Source organism: Artemia sp. Qi Xiang Cuo, unplaced genomic scaffold (genome assembly GCF_049724085.1).
Source record: "Artemia sp. Qi Xiang Cuo unplaced genomic scaffold, ASM4972408v1 HiC_scaffold_3160, whole genome shotgun sequence".
NCBI classification, from domain to species: Eukaryota; Metazoa; Arthropoda; class Branchiopoda; order Anostraca; family Artemiidae; genus Artemia; species Artemia sp. Qi Xiang Cuo.
Genome location: NW_028300555.1, coordinates 1 through 14,327, shown reverse-complemented (window position 1 = coordinate 14,327; position 14,327 = coordinate 1). Strand labels below are relative to the sequence as shown.

At 36.3% G+C, this 14,327-nt stretch overlaps 2 pseudogenes; one reads left to right on the top strand and one right to left on the bottom strand.

Moving 5' to 3' along the window:
• The first annotated feature begins 11,688 nt into the window (after window positions 1–11,688).
• On the top strand, window positions 11,689–11,804 carry LOC148938533 (5S ribosomal RNA; annotated as a pseudogene).
• Window positions 11,805–12,226: 422 nt separating this feature from the next.
• LOC148938532 (histone H1.3-like) lies at window positions 12,227–12,971 on the bottom strand (annotated as a pseudogene).
• Between the last annotated feature and the right edge of the window lie 1,356 nt (window positions 12,972–14,327).

Below are 14,327 nucleotides of genomic sequence, written 5' to 3'. Positions count from 1 at the left end.
ATTTTCTTCAAACAGCTTAGAAACAAACTAGGCCGACTTTCATAGGCTGAGTTTGCAACGGCTCAGTGAGCCGTAATTCATCTTTCACAGATTCAAAAGGATGCGACTAGTATATTTCGCGAAATTTTTTTACGTTGTGCTTTACTGAAATGAGATAAATGCTTTTCTAGACAAAATTATGGTTAGGGCGGACATAGGGGTACTAATTTTCCTTCTGTTAAAAAAGGGGGGAATTATCCCTTATTTGAACCTTTATTTAGCCCTCATTCATATACGGAATAATTTCTGTTCGTTTTAAATTTTAATGGCGCTCCTTACTTTCAGTTAGAAAAAAAACTCGTTTTTATTTATTGGATAACTGAAAAAGAACCATAGCATAGATCAATGCTTCGATGTTTGGTTAAATATATAAAAGGCTAAATATTCACATTTTCAACGTTTAGTATTAGGGGGGATTTTCTTCAAACAGCTTAGAAACAAACTAGGCCGACTTTTATAGGCTGAATTTTGAACGGCTCAGTGAGCCGTAATTCATCTTTCACAGATTCAAAAGGATGCGACTAGTATATTTCGCGAAATTTTTTTACGTTGTGCTTTACTGAAATGAGATAAATGCTTTTCTAGACAAAATTATGGTTAGTGGGGGGGGGATAGGGGTACTAATTTTCCTTCTGTAAAAAAAGGGGGAATTATCCCTTATTTGAACATTTATTTAGCCCCCATTCATATACGGAATAATTTCTGTTCGTTTTAAATTTTAATGGCGCTCCTTACTTTCAGTTAGAAAAAAACTTGTTTTTTATTTATTGGATAACTGAAAAAGAACCATAGCTTAGATCAATGCTTCGATGTTTGGTTAAATAAGTAAAGACTAAATATTCACATTTTCATCGTTTAGTATTAGGGGGGATTTTCTTCAAACAGCTTAGAAACAAACTAGGCCGACTTTTATAGGCCGACTTTTATAGGCTGAATTTTGAACGGCTCAGTGAGCCGTAATTCATCTTTCACAGATTCAAAAGGATGCGACTAGTATATTTCACGAAATTTTTTTACGTTGTGCTTTACTAAAATGAGATAAATGCTTTTCTAGACAAAATTATGGTTAGTGGGCGGGGGATGGGGTTACTAATTTTCCTTCTGTAAAAAAGGGAGAAATTATCCCTTATTTGAACTTTTATTTAGCCCCCATTCATATACGGAATAATTTCTGTTCGTTTTAAATTTTAATGGCGCTCCTTACTTTCAGTTAGAAAAAACTTGTTTTTATTTATTGGATAACTGAAAAAAAAACCATAGCTTAGATCAATGCTTCGATGTTTGGTTAAATAAGTAGACTAAATATTCAATTTTCATCGTTTAGTATTAGGGGGGATTTTCTTCAAACAGCTTAGAAACAAACTAGGCCGACTTTTATAGGCAGAATTTTGAACGGCTCAGTGAGCCGTAATTCATCTTTCACAGATTCAAAAGGATGCGACTAGTATATTTCACGAAATTTTTTTAAGTTTTGCTTTACTGAAATGAGATCAATGCTTTTCTAGACAAAATTATGGTTAGTGGGGGGGATGGGGGTACTAATTTCCCTTCTGTAAAAAAGGGAGAAATTATTTACCATACTAACTTTTTTCTCTTCTTTAAGGCAAATTGTGAAGAATACCCGTCGCCACCCAGTAAGAGAGCAAGGGGTAATGCAAATTGTGAAGAATACCCGTCGCCACCCAGTAAGAGAGCAAGGGATAATGCAAATTGTGAAGAATGCCCGTCGCCTCCGAGTAAGAGGGCTAGGGTCGAAGATAAAACCCACGTTAGGGCGTCAGTTATACAATATGGCCACTGTCCAATGCCTTCTAGCTCTAAACTACCTGCCCTAGCTCCATCTGCAAAGGCAACAATACAGCCAGGGAAAAAACCCAAAAGACAGTGGATGGATAATTTCAATATCACATTTGTGGAAAATTGTGTGATAGCTTACCCGTCATCCTCTTATCCTACATTGTCAAGGGTCTCAGGAACTATACAAAATCATGAGGTTGCCCTCGAACACACGCTACCTGGACCATCCGACACCCAAGTGCAGCCAGGATTTGCAAATGTGAGCATTTTTCCTACCTATTTTATAGAAATACATATCTATTTCTTCCAATGTTTTTTTTTTAGTCTTTTCTTTTCACCATTTTTCAACACTGTGTAAAAGTGTATCTCAGAGATATTGAAATATTAACCCCTCGCCCCCAACCATTGTTTTAAATTTCTCTGCTCCCCCTCCCTCAGAGATATCTAAATATAATGTTATTTTTTTGATTGTCAATCCGCTCTTTTTTTCTAATCTTTACTATTTTCTCTGCCCCCCCCCACTATTGCTATCTCTTCGATATCTCATAAGCGAATATTTTTCATGGGTAATTTCTAGTCAATTAATGCTCACCGCCTTTGAAACTGTGTGAATGCTAATTTTTTTCACAATTGAAAATTATCCAGTTTTAAGAGAAGAAGAACTGAGAGATTATTCCCACTTATCTATCTGTTACATATGGATCTCGTAATTTGCGCAAGGATATTTTTAAAATAGCTTCCAATCTTACAAACCCTTGCCAAGATTTTAGCGAGGGGAAACATTGTTGACAATACTGAGTTAACGGTTCCCGGCATTTAATTGCGTATTTTCCTGCCTGTTGAAGTTCAGTCTTGGACTGCAGAACACTCGCGCGGCGGCTTACAATAATTGTGAGCTAGTGAGTTCATCGAACCTGTAGAACTGTGAATTAGAGAGAAATAGCAACTTATGCAGTCTAAGTGAATATTTCAACTTTTGGCGGACATTATGTAAAGGGGCTGGGAGCCACGTGGTAGGGGTCGGGAAGCGCCGCTGGGCCCGAGAAGCACCGCGGGAAGCGCCGCGGGCCCGAGAAGCGCCGCGGAAAAAAAAAAGTAGGGCTGATTTTAACACTTTGAAAATAAACTATTTTTTGAACAAAATCAAATTGCCGCCTTCTATGTAAAGCGATGTTTTAGATTTTAAATATCATATTAAGTTGGAAATTGACTGCTTTTAGAATATCAATAGTTGTAGGGGGAACAATGAATTAACCAAATGCTACTATGTGCATACTGCTGCTACTACTAAACGCTGACTTTAAATAATAATCCAAATTTTAAAAACAGTAGGAGTGATTTGAACACTTTGAAAATAAGCTATTTTTCATTTATAGGTTGGACGACCATTGGTCCCATATTCAATGTCACCATCATCATCAGTTGGAGGAGAGGACCTCTCCAACAATTCAATGGAAATACCGTCGTTGTCGTGAAATATTGATGAGTTTTCAGTTGATTATTTTAATGTAGATTATAGCGCAGTTGAGTAGGGGGACTTACCTTTGGTAAGTCAAAACTCGCTACAGCTATTGGACGATTTTACTCGGGAATTAACAGGGAATCCTCTTCCTCCTCCTTCTCCAGCCCCTGATACCCTAACAAATCCACTTCAAACGACTGAAGTGGAGCATTCACATACCCCAAATATTGAACAAGGTGGGGGAGGGGGAGGGGATAATATACAAGAGGGGGAGGGGGGTACAATATTTCCAGACTTTCAGCTGTCAAATTCCATATTAAATAATATAGTTGTTTACACTGCGACTTTTGGGGATCCATTTAATTCACTTATGGTGGAAAAATTTGTGTTCGATCCCGTAGAAATTGTGCATGATTATGTAGATAAAATTCTTGCACTGCTGGAGAACCAAATTCAATTGTGGGGAGGGGGGAGGGATTCAATTAAGGTTTCTATTGTTTTAAAGGTGTTTTATTTAAATGAGGGGAAAAGCAAAGTTTATTATCATTATGTACATTCCGAGATGCGTTTGATTTATCCAAATTTAGAAAATTTTGAGGGTGTTTTTTGCGAGTGGGTAGGGCAAATTATTGCACATCTTGAGAACTATAATGAAAATGGGAGTGGGTCTGTAGTTTTATTTATTGAAAATTTAAGTGTGAATATTTGTAAATTTAAGAAAGATTTTATTTTAAGAGGGGGGAGTGGGCCAAGGGCAGTAGTTTTAAATTATAATCCAGATCTAGTAGGTTGTAAAGGTGTTCAGAGGATCAGTTTTGAAACAGGTCAAAAATGTTTCAGGGATACTTTCCTCAAAGCAGCAAACGATCCTCTAGCACGTGACGCTACCAAGGCGAATTTTTATCACTCGGCTGTACAAGTGAGGGAATGGTCCAATTTTTCCGTTGTAAATTTCTCATGTATATTTCTATGCATCCTTTGTGGAAACATCGAGAGTCGTTAATTCAAATATACCCCTCCTACGTGTACTTTAACGAAAAACAACTCATGAACTTGTTCATTATTATAATATAAAGCATCTTCAGTATGTTCCGGTAAACACTTCGTGTTTGGAGCTCTGTCAGTTAACCATCAGCTAAAATGAACAATAGAAGAATTCCATTTGTCTGTCCCGATATTAATTATCATATTGAAGCTTTGAGTAAACCTCAAATAGGCAATGGTTTGAACAACTACAAGGGGTGTACCCCGCAGACTTGCTACGATCTTGGAAGTTGGCGCAATAAGCTAGTCCGGATTGCACGACCCCTTGCCAGAAAATATCTTGTGCTTGTTACATCAAAATTGGCTGTCCCAACACTGCAGGACTGGGGGTTAAGTAAGAATTTCAAGGAAAGTGTTAAAGAAAATATTAGATCCTCAGCAAGAGTTACTTGTTAAGAACTGGAATACCGGGAAAAAGAAGAGGGGTTAAAAAGGATGCGAGAACGTCATTCACTACTCAGTCTCAACCCAGGCGGGAAGCGAAGGACATCAACAAGGACTTTGAGGAATAAAACAAGGAAGAGCAAAAAGCAGAAGAAGAAAAAGAAAAATATTGTTAAATCAAAGAAGGATTACTTCTCTTAAGAGGAAATTTCTCCCCAACAAGGAATGATTCCAACCAATCAGTTCTTCATTGAATCTATTCAATGCTGAAAATATTGATGTTAGTGTCAAGTATGGCTACTATGAACGATTTCGTCCTCAACAACCCCTCTCGGAAAATATCCACTTTCAGATATGTTCCAATGAAGATTATTCCATCGATTTATCATCAACATTTATTGATTTAAATGTTGCGATGAAGAAAAAGTCATACAATACAACTCCCACTGCTGGCGATGATCTCTCCTGCGAAAACTGTATTCTACACAACCTATTCAAACAAATTAATGTATTTATTAATGGAACATTGGTGAGCACTAGTAATAATTTATCAAACTCTGCAAGCTACATACAATTTATGATGATGACACCAAAGACGTACAAGGAGATGAGAGGACAATCATTGGGCTATGAATATCGATCAGGTGTTGATACTGACGGTGAATTGACTAAAGCAGTGACCCAAGAGTATCATCTGGTTTGAAAATTAAATCATGAGATATTCAATATATCCCAAAGGTTACCCCCCAATGTCAAGATTGACATAGAGTTACAGATGGCACCACTGAATTTCATTTTGAGAAAAACACTTCCTGCAGCACCCGATGCAAATGTCATTATCACATCGGCAATTCTCCACGTCCAAAAACAACAGGTTATGAGCTCTGTTGCATTGGCAGTGGAAAGCTAAGAGCCAATGGTAACAATATTAAACTTCTTGTTCCCCATACGATCACCAATCAACGTCACATTGCCACCAGCTCTCGTAGCTATAGCGATTCATCATTTATCAATGGAGAAATCCCATCAAAATTGGCTTTGGCCTTTGTGAAGAGTGGCAGTGCCGTTGGATCCTGGACTGAATCTTCACTTAATTTTAATTATTGTGGTCTATCTAGTCATGTGTGTAGGGTGAACGGTATTCCACTATACACTATATCTTTTGAGAAGAACTCCTATTAAACTCTGTACGAGTGGACCATGCACTCCCTGGATCATTTCTCAAATATTTGTAAATAGAATAGCTAATTCAATGTTTTCAAAAAATCATGGGGTTATTGTTTTGGACTTGTCAGGGACTCAGGATAGGAGCATAGTACGAACAGGGAATATACGTTTAGAGTGTACATTTACCGATGGTCTGACTGAGAGTATCACGCTAATTTCACTGAGTCAATTTGAAACCTATTGGGAGATCACACCCGACGGCAGTGTCCTACTACACCTAGCATCATGAACACAAACCAAATAATCAACGTATTTAGTATAGATCCATACATGTTCCAGTACAACTCCTATTGCATACCTTCGGACTTCATTGAAAAAATTCCAATTGTTAACAATACCCTAATCATTGTTAATAGCAGTCCATCGACTTTGAAGACCGGCCATTGGCTATGCATCTTTCAAACATCGAAGAATATTGAATTTTTTGATCCTCGTGGCCTATCGTATAAATTCTACAATCCATACATCAGCAACTTTATTGATAGCAGTAGGAAAACCATCATTCAAAATCAACGAAGAGTTCAGGATTTAACGACTAAGACATGTGGCTTTCATGCACTACTCTTTTTCATATTCAGATGTTGTGGCGACACTTAGAAGTAGTTTATCAATATTTACGTTGACTTACCCCGATTGAACAACTATCTAGTGGAGAATATACTTACAAGCGTATTAAATATTGATTTTAGTGCCCTACGAATAAAATGTTCTAAAAATGTATATGAAAATTGTTTATTAATAAACAAAAAATTTATATTCATGATAAAATGACTTTCCATTTCTTTAGATTTTATCTTCTACTAGATATTTGTCGACAGCAACCAGTGCAGGTAGATTATATGACCTAACAGTGTACTGACCTTGATGTACTGCAATGTCAGGGTCATATTTTCTACAGTAGAGCGTGACTTCACTCTTGTCACATCTCTTTGTATAGTCAATGATACTATTCTCATTCATTCTATAGAATTCACATGTTTCAATTTGCTTATTTGAAGCAATTTCACAAACAATGTCCTCAAGTGACGAATCACATTCCGTCAGAGCTATCCAAACTATCTGTGTGTCGTGTTGCGATCAAGGATTCAGTAAATTTTGTATATACGTTTGAATCACAGTTCAGAGGTGTGTTGCAGTAGTTTAATGGCGAAGAACCAGTTTTCATTACGATAACTAGCATTCCCTAAGGATACATCTTTCTTTGAACTGGCTACTCCAGAAAAATATCATGTAGGATCAAATATTTTTCCCTATGCAAAATATTCCTCATGATTCGCTCTTTATCGAATCTATCCATTTTTTTTTTTTTATTCCTAACACTCTCAAGACCAACTTCATACTAACCACAATTTTTTCAACTCTAAAAAAATATACGTTAGTCTACTATAGAAAGAAAAAATACCTTTTATTTAGAAACAATTTTATTGAACATAATTACAATAATAATATTCACTGATGCATTTTGTTCTCATCAATATATTTCCATAGGACATCTAATGCTGACCGAAGTTTATTTATATGGAGAATATTCACTTTTCCAGCAAAACATAGTTGCTCCTCCCGTTTAAATTTGCTTAATGATATGACGTACCTAGGATACATATTGTCCCATTTAAGGCATAATCTACAACCAGCACTTATTTTCACAGCCATATCGGGTACTCGTTTATCGTTGCTACTCCTGTTGGCTCCATCATTAATCTCCAATAATCTAAATGTACCACTCATTTCTCTCTACAAATATCCTCTCAAATAAAGTATTCTCCTTGTATTAAATTCTCTTACTAATATGAATTGTAGTGAAAACAGTTCCTTTTATGCAAACCCCAACCACAAATCAAGTTATCGTATATGGAGTAACCTCCGCTTTCTGATTGGCTTTACAAAAACGGATGTTGACTCAAAAACCAGTTTGCTTAATCTATATAATTACGACCATACTCTCAAAACATGTTTGACCACATCATACCTCGCCAACTTAAAAAAAAAATTCTACGTCAAACTGTGTGAGAGGATACTCACTCTCTTTGAAAAGGTGTAGAGGCGCGATAGAATAACATGGAGATTCCTATATGTCCCGGCAAATAGCATGGAGATTCCTATATGTCCCGGCAAATTCAATATTAGCATACTACTCGCAATTCTGGTAGGGCGCCCGGCTCCCGTGAAGGGGGGATTTCTTTTTTTCATAATGAGTTTGATAAGAGGATCTGCACTAAAAAAAAACCTTTACTTTACAGGTTGTGCAGCATATGCAGACGCATTTCCAGTCAAAACGATTGCAAGACATGAAACCATTAGCAAAATGGTTAAAGCCGTTGGCGAAAGGATCATATACGCAGCAAATTCTATCATCAAAGTAGTGATCACCGCGGTTGAAGCTGTAGTAAAACCAATTGTAAAGCTGTTCACCGGTACTGTCACTACTGTCAAGAACATTTTCACCGGTTTTATGAGTTTGGTCCGTAAAAAAAAAATTTAATTCTGCTATAACATTTTTTAATGCATTGCATATAGTAAAGCATTGCATATATTAAATACGTAACCTAACCTAACCTAGGTTAGGTTACGTATTTAATACATGCAATGCTTTACCCTGAAAACTTCCTCCTTGGAAATATCCTCCAACGTAACCCCCGAGGTTGTACATTGTCTAGGTTGTACAGATACAGAATTGCACAAAATTACCATTGCGGTGCCTGTTACAAATTTGTTAACCAAATGAAACAGAAGAAAAAATTACGAGAAGCCATTCCAGAATGTAAATTTGGAAAAAACTGCAAATATGATAAACTCAAGCCGAAGAATGAAAATTGTACGTTCTGCCGCTATATAAATTTCAGAATACTGAGTCTTTTGCCAGATCTTCGAGTTGTCTCCCCCAGTTGCTACCAACACTGACTCGACCTAGAAAGTTTTCTTTCCATTCGAGACCGGTCATTCATAATGTGCCTATTATTTGTGTTTTTATGCAAATTCTACTTAAGAGTTTAGCCATAGGAGTTTTGGAGTATAAGTTTAGAGTTTAGGTGTAGGAGTAAAAAATAATGAATAATTAAATAATATGTTAGGTAGAAATATATACATCATAAGTATAGGCGTATATATGCAGTATTTGCAAATTACATTGTACTTGGTGAGCAAACATACTTTTAGGTAAATATACAAGAAATACTGAATGATATTTAATATAATTTCTCGTTCACTTTTCTTTTTTGGAATTTTGAATTTGAACATTGTTTTCAAACCAGCTTGAAGGACTTTAAATCTGTAATTGATTCCAGATACCCATAAAACACTTTCTTTTATAACTCACGTCCGGACGTCTTTATTTGTTCCAGAATTGTCTGCTTTCATTGACCTATGGGATTTCACTAAGGAAAGAACCAAACTCATTTTGTATGTATTTTTTGAATAGTTTTACTAGCATGCATGTATTTCACAAGCCTTACCTAACATAGGGAACCATAAAAGATCTTATGGTAGAGGCTCCACTGTGCCGGGTAAAGAAAGTAAAGCCTCGAAACCCGTTAAGGCAGGTGGTATTCTTCTGATGAGCCCTAATAAAAGGGTACTACTTGGAAATATTTTGCTAGATTTAAGGTGCTTTTGCTTGTAAATTTACAACGACTTACATTTGTTGATGACGACTTTGCATGGATTTGGATATTTCGATTTGGTTGATGGTTCGGTTATACTGTTTGGTCTTAGGTAATTGGATAGATGAGTAAGGATAAAGCCTCGTTCAAGTTCACATTTATCTCAAGTACTGGATTAGGATGACAGTCCTTTTCTTCTTCTTCTCTTTTTTTTTCTCGCCAAGTAACTACCTCTAAAAAATTATAATAATTTACTCTTTTAAATAATGCCATCTCCACATTGTTTCCAGAAGGAATCCATTGTCTAGGTTGTACAGATACAGAATTACACAGAAATGGTCAATGCGGTGCCTGTCACAAATTTGTGAGCCGAATGAAACTGAAGAAAAAAATTACGGGAGGCCGTCCCAGAATGTAAAATTGGAAAATACTGCAAATATGAGAAATCTAAGCCGAAGAATTGAAATTGTACGATCTGCCGCTATATAAATTTCAGAATACTCAGGCTCGTGCCAGATCTTCCAGTCGTCTCCCCCCAGTTGCTGCCAACATTGACTCGAACTAGAACGTTTTCTTTCCATTCGAGACTGACCATTCATAATGTGCCCATTATTTCTGTTTTTATGCAAATTTTTCTTAGAGTTTAACCACAGTAGTTTAGGTGTATAAGTTTAGAGTTTAGGTGTAAGAGTAAGAAATAATGAATAATTAAGTAATATGTTAGGTGGAACAGTATAAATCATAGATATATGCTTATATATGCAGTATATGCAAAGCCCCCTTTTTACATCATGTTTCCTTAATTTTATAGCTTTTTCCTTCCCATGTGGTCACATGCTATAGTGTCATTCAATTAATTTGTATTTTCAATTATATTATAATTTTTTTTATAATTATAATTTTCATTCAATTATAATTTTTTCTTGCCATTAGGCAAAGAAACAACACTCGTTTGATTAAGGAAAAAGGGATAAGCCACATATGAATAAAAGTAGTTACGATCCAAAGGTGAAAAGATTAGTGAACGAATTGCAAATTTTGAAGCTACTAGATCAAACCTCCGACGATGGAAAAATTCAACTACCTTAGATTCTGGCTCGGCCCCATTTGAAAAAGTAACTGTGCAAATTCGCAAGCAACCAAATTGTACCTCACAATTTGCAAAAGGTACAAAATACCTAAAAGAAGGGCCATACAGTGGCGCGAGAATAGTAGAAATATTAAAAAAAGATGGTACCTTTTTTAAATCTCCAAGTACAACTCTCCATCGATGGGGGAATTCAACTAATCAACATTCAGACCTCTAAGTTGTTTTTTTCGATATCAAAATTATTTATTTGTTAAGCCGGTGTTCAAAATTATTTATTCCATAGGCTAGTTTTGAAATTTTATGCAGGTTAAAGAATTTTTTTGCCTTAAATTTTGATGTAAAGATAAAAGAATATATATTCCAATTCTGTTTTGGAAGATAAAATGATAACAAATTCAGTTCCTGAGTTTAAAAATTTTTGTATGAAGGTAATTATTTTAGTTCAATAACTGCTCACCGGCAGATATGGCACATGCAGATCAGACGTCAAGTGCCTCTAGAGATCTATCTCGCCACCTGAAACCGACTGGAATAGAGGGACTGGTTTGCGCGTACCACTCCTACTTACCGAACTTTCTACGAAATGACATTTATAGAACAACGGTTATTCCAACTTGTTTGGAGAGGGCAGGGGGGTGTACCCCTCCATCCGCCCGTGAGGGGGGAGGGGGCGAAAGCTGGCGATCTTATCCAAAAGAAACAAAAAAAAATATCGAGGTTTGTCAGGTTGTAAAAATAAATAAAGTTTGCTTGCCCATTCATCTACATACAAAGCATTGGCATTAGTTGTACGAAAGGGGGCTCATTTTCCTAATCTAAACTAGGAAGCTATAGGGTAGCCTAGGCTAGTCATCAAAGGTAGAAACATTTTAGGGGCTTGCCGTTTCGTTTCAGAAGAAAATAAGGTTAAAAACAATGAATAAACATGTTTTCATTCTTGCTAAATGTTATTTTACTGAAAACTTTGCTTCATGACTCTAAAATTGGGCATTATATTTCTTGTTGGTTTTTTGGACCAAACATTATTCTGATACAAAGCTTCCTTAGCCAACGGCCATACCACGTTGAAAGTACCCAGTCTCGTCAGATCCTGGAAGTCACATGTCGGGCCCGGTCAGTACTTGGATGGGTGACCGCCTGGGAACACCGGGTGCTGTTGGCATTTTGTAGTTAATGTGATTTTTTTTTTCTCTTTTTCCAAGTAAAATAATATTCCAAAATAAACTCGTTTCCTTATTCTAATAGCACCAAGCTGATTATATCTTTTATAACAAAAAAAAAGAACCTTAGCCCCCATGATTTGAAGACGCTGCTCAACCCATTCGGCTATGACCAGGTATCTGTAAGCTTATTATTGTTAGCACTTTATTAATAAGCTTGAACCTTACGAGCCAGCCGTGACAGTTAGTCCTGAAGATGGTGTTTTTTAGACGGTAATAACGCTATAGATCAAAATTAAACACTGTCGAACGTTTGTTAGGCATAAACAGAAGCTGATTTATAGTTGAAAGGGAAAATTAGAAAGTCGCATATAAAATTAGTATAATTTTAACTTTCTGAACAGAAAGTTTCGAGTGTCGAGCATTAGCCTTTATAGCCCTGAAAAGGGCTGTTTGGTAGTAGAGGATAAGCTATTATGGACATTACTTTTTTGGCTACTGCTTTCTTGGCTAATGGCTTTTTAGATGCTACTTTCTTAGCAGGAGCCTTTTTGCTAGACGAAATCTTCTTGGGTGTCGATTTCTTTTCTGATATGTCTTTTTTGGCAACAGTGGGTTTATTGGAAACCTTTACAGGTTTCTTGCTACCAGCCATAGGCTTGGTAACCTTTTTTGGCTGAAGTTGACTTTTTAACTGTAGTAGGTTTGGCTGTTTTCTTGACTGCTTTCTTACCTGTGGGCTTGGCTGGCTTTGCAGACATGGATTTTTTGGCCTTGGCAGGCTTTGCAAGCTTGAAAGAACCAGTTACGCCAGTACCTTTTGGATTTATAACAATTACATTTGCAAGGCAACGCTTCAAAGCTTGCTTAAGATTCATATTCACAACTTTTGCATCATTGCCAACCTAGACATGGGTCATTATGTATTTAAGAATGGCCTGACGGCTAGATCCCCCGCGTTCTTTCAGGTCAGCAATGGATTTGGTGATCATTTCCGTGTATTTTGGGTGGTTTGTTGGTGCCTTGGCTTTTTTATCCCCTTTAGGTTTTGCAGCCTTACCTTGTTTTGGAGCCTTTGCTTTCTTTTCCTTCTTGGCTGTTGAAACCATGCTCTGAGATTCTACAGATGTCGGTGCCACTTCAACTTAAGACATATAAAATTCCTCTCAGTATTCTCTTCTGTCTGTCACTAATGCGACTAAATTTCGATTGCATGATTATTTTCAAAGTTTTACAACTGTACTTCAGAAACCGCCGAACCCGGGTTAACATTTCTCTCTGCGCGCGAGCTAGGGAATTTGGGCAGTACTTGTTTTTGTTTGGAATGACTTTATTCTAATTTTTCATTGGAGGTGGGATTTTGAGGAATAAATCTATATTAGAGGATAGACAGGTCATTGTTCTATGCGTACATATTTTTTTCATTGCTTTATCCATGATAATTTGCCAGCGAATGAGCAGAGAATAGTGGAAATCCATCAAAACTAATGTTCAATCCTAGAAAACGCCATTTTACTAGGAATTTAAATCCTCGACGTCCACTTTTTATTTTTTACTAGTAAAATTAAGTACAAGTGCTTTCAGATAATGTACGATAAGATGAATGTGCGTTTACAAATTCTTATTGAAATTAATTCTAAAACTCAATCTAAAAACACAGAAGCTAAAGCAATAAGAAACGAGACCAAATTTGGAGGCTTGTGTGTTAAATTTGTATTTCAATGAAAATAAATTCATTTTCCTTCTAGCATTACGTTTACAAAAACAAAAATAGTGTTTTAAGGTTTGCGAGATGCGTGCGGGAGGAGAAAGTGGTTGCAAAATGGAAGTAAACTTCTTTTATTTGTTTCGAACACATTATATAAAAACAAGGTTCAATATTCGTACCCCTTGAAACAGAATTATTTGAAACCTGAGAAATGTCCTTTTTAGAGTATTTTTTCGAGGTTTGCAATGGCTAAATTACCTTAATTTAACTGAAAACCGTGGAACCAAAAAATGAAAAATGAACTTTTCGTTACCCTCTTCCATTTTTGGCACGAGATGAACATAAGAGCGGATTTATTCTTTCGGCTTTAGTAATTTTTCTCTTTCTTTAAGAATTATTTTACATTCAATCTTAATTGTCATGTAGAGATGTAGATAAATCTTTTTTAATGTTTCTAGATTCTTTCGTAATGCCAAAAAAGAAAGGGTCAATAGTCAATCGCGTTTTTCTCGGGATGACTTTGAGAAGTAAAATTTTTGCTCTCAGGTCGCGATATGTTGCCGAACTGTACTTTCGGCAGAGTATTCCCCCCTTAACTTCACTATTATCATTTATAGATTGTCTTACAATTGGTTTGGTCTCCTGGAAAAACCAAAAATAAGGACTGATAACCCCGGGCTTCGTTCTATTGACGTTACCGAACGAACTGAAGAGGAGAAGGGAAAGGAGGTGAATGAGGATAGTAAGAATATTTACGAAGTTAGCAAACATTGATAAGATAAAAAGAGGTATGTCATTATTTATTATTTTAAGACAG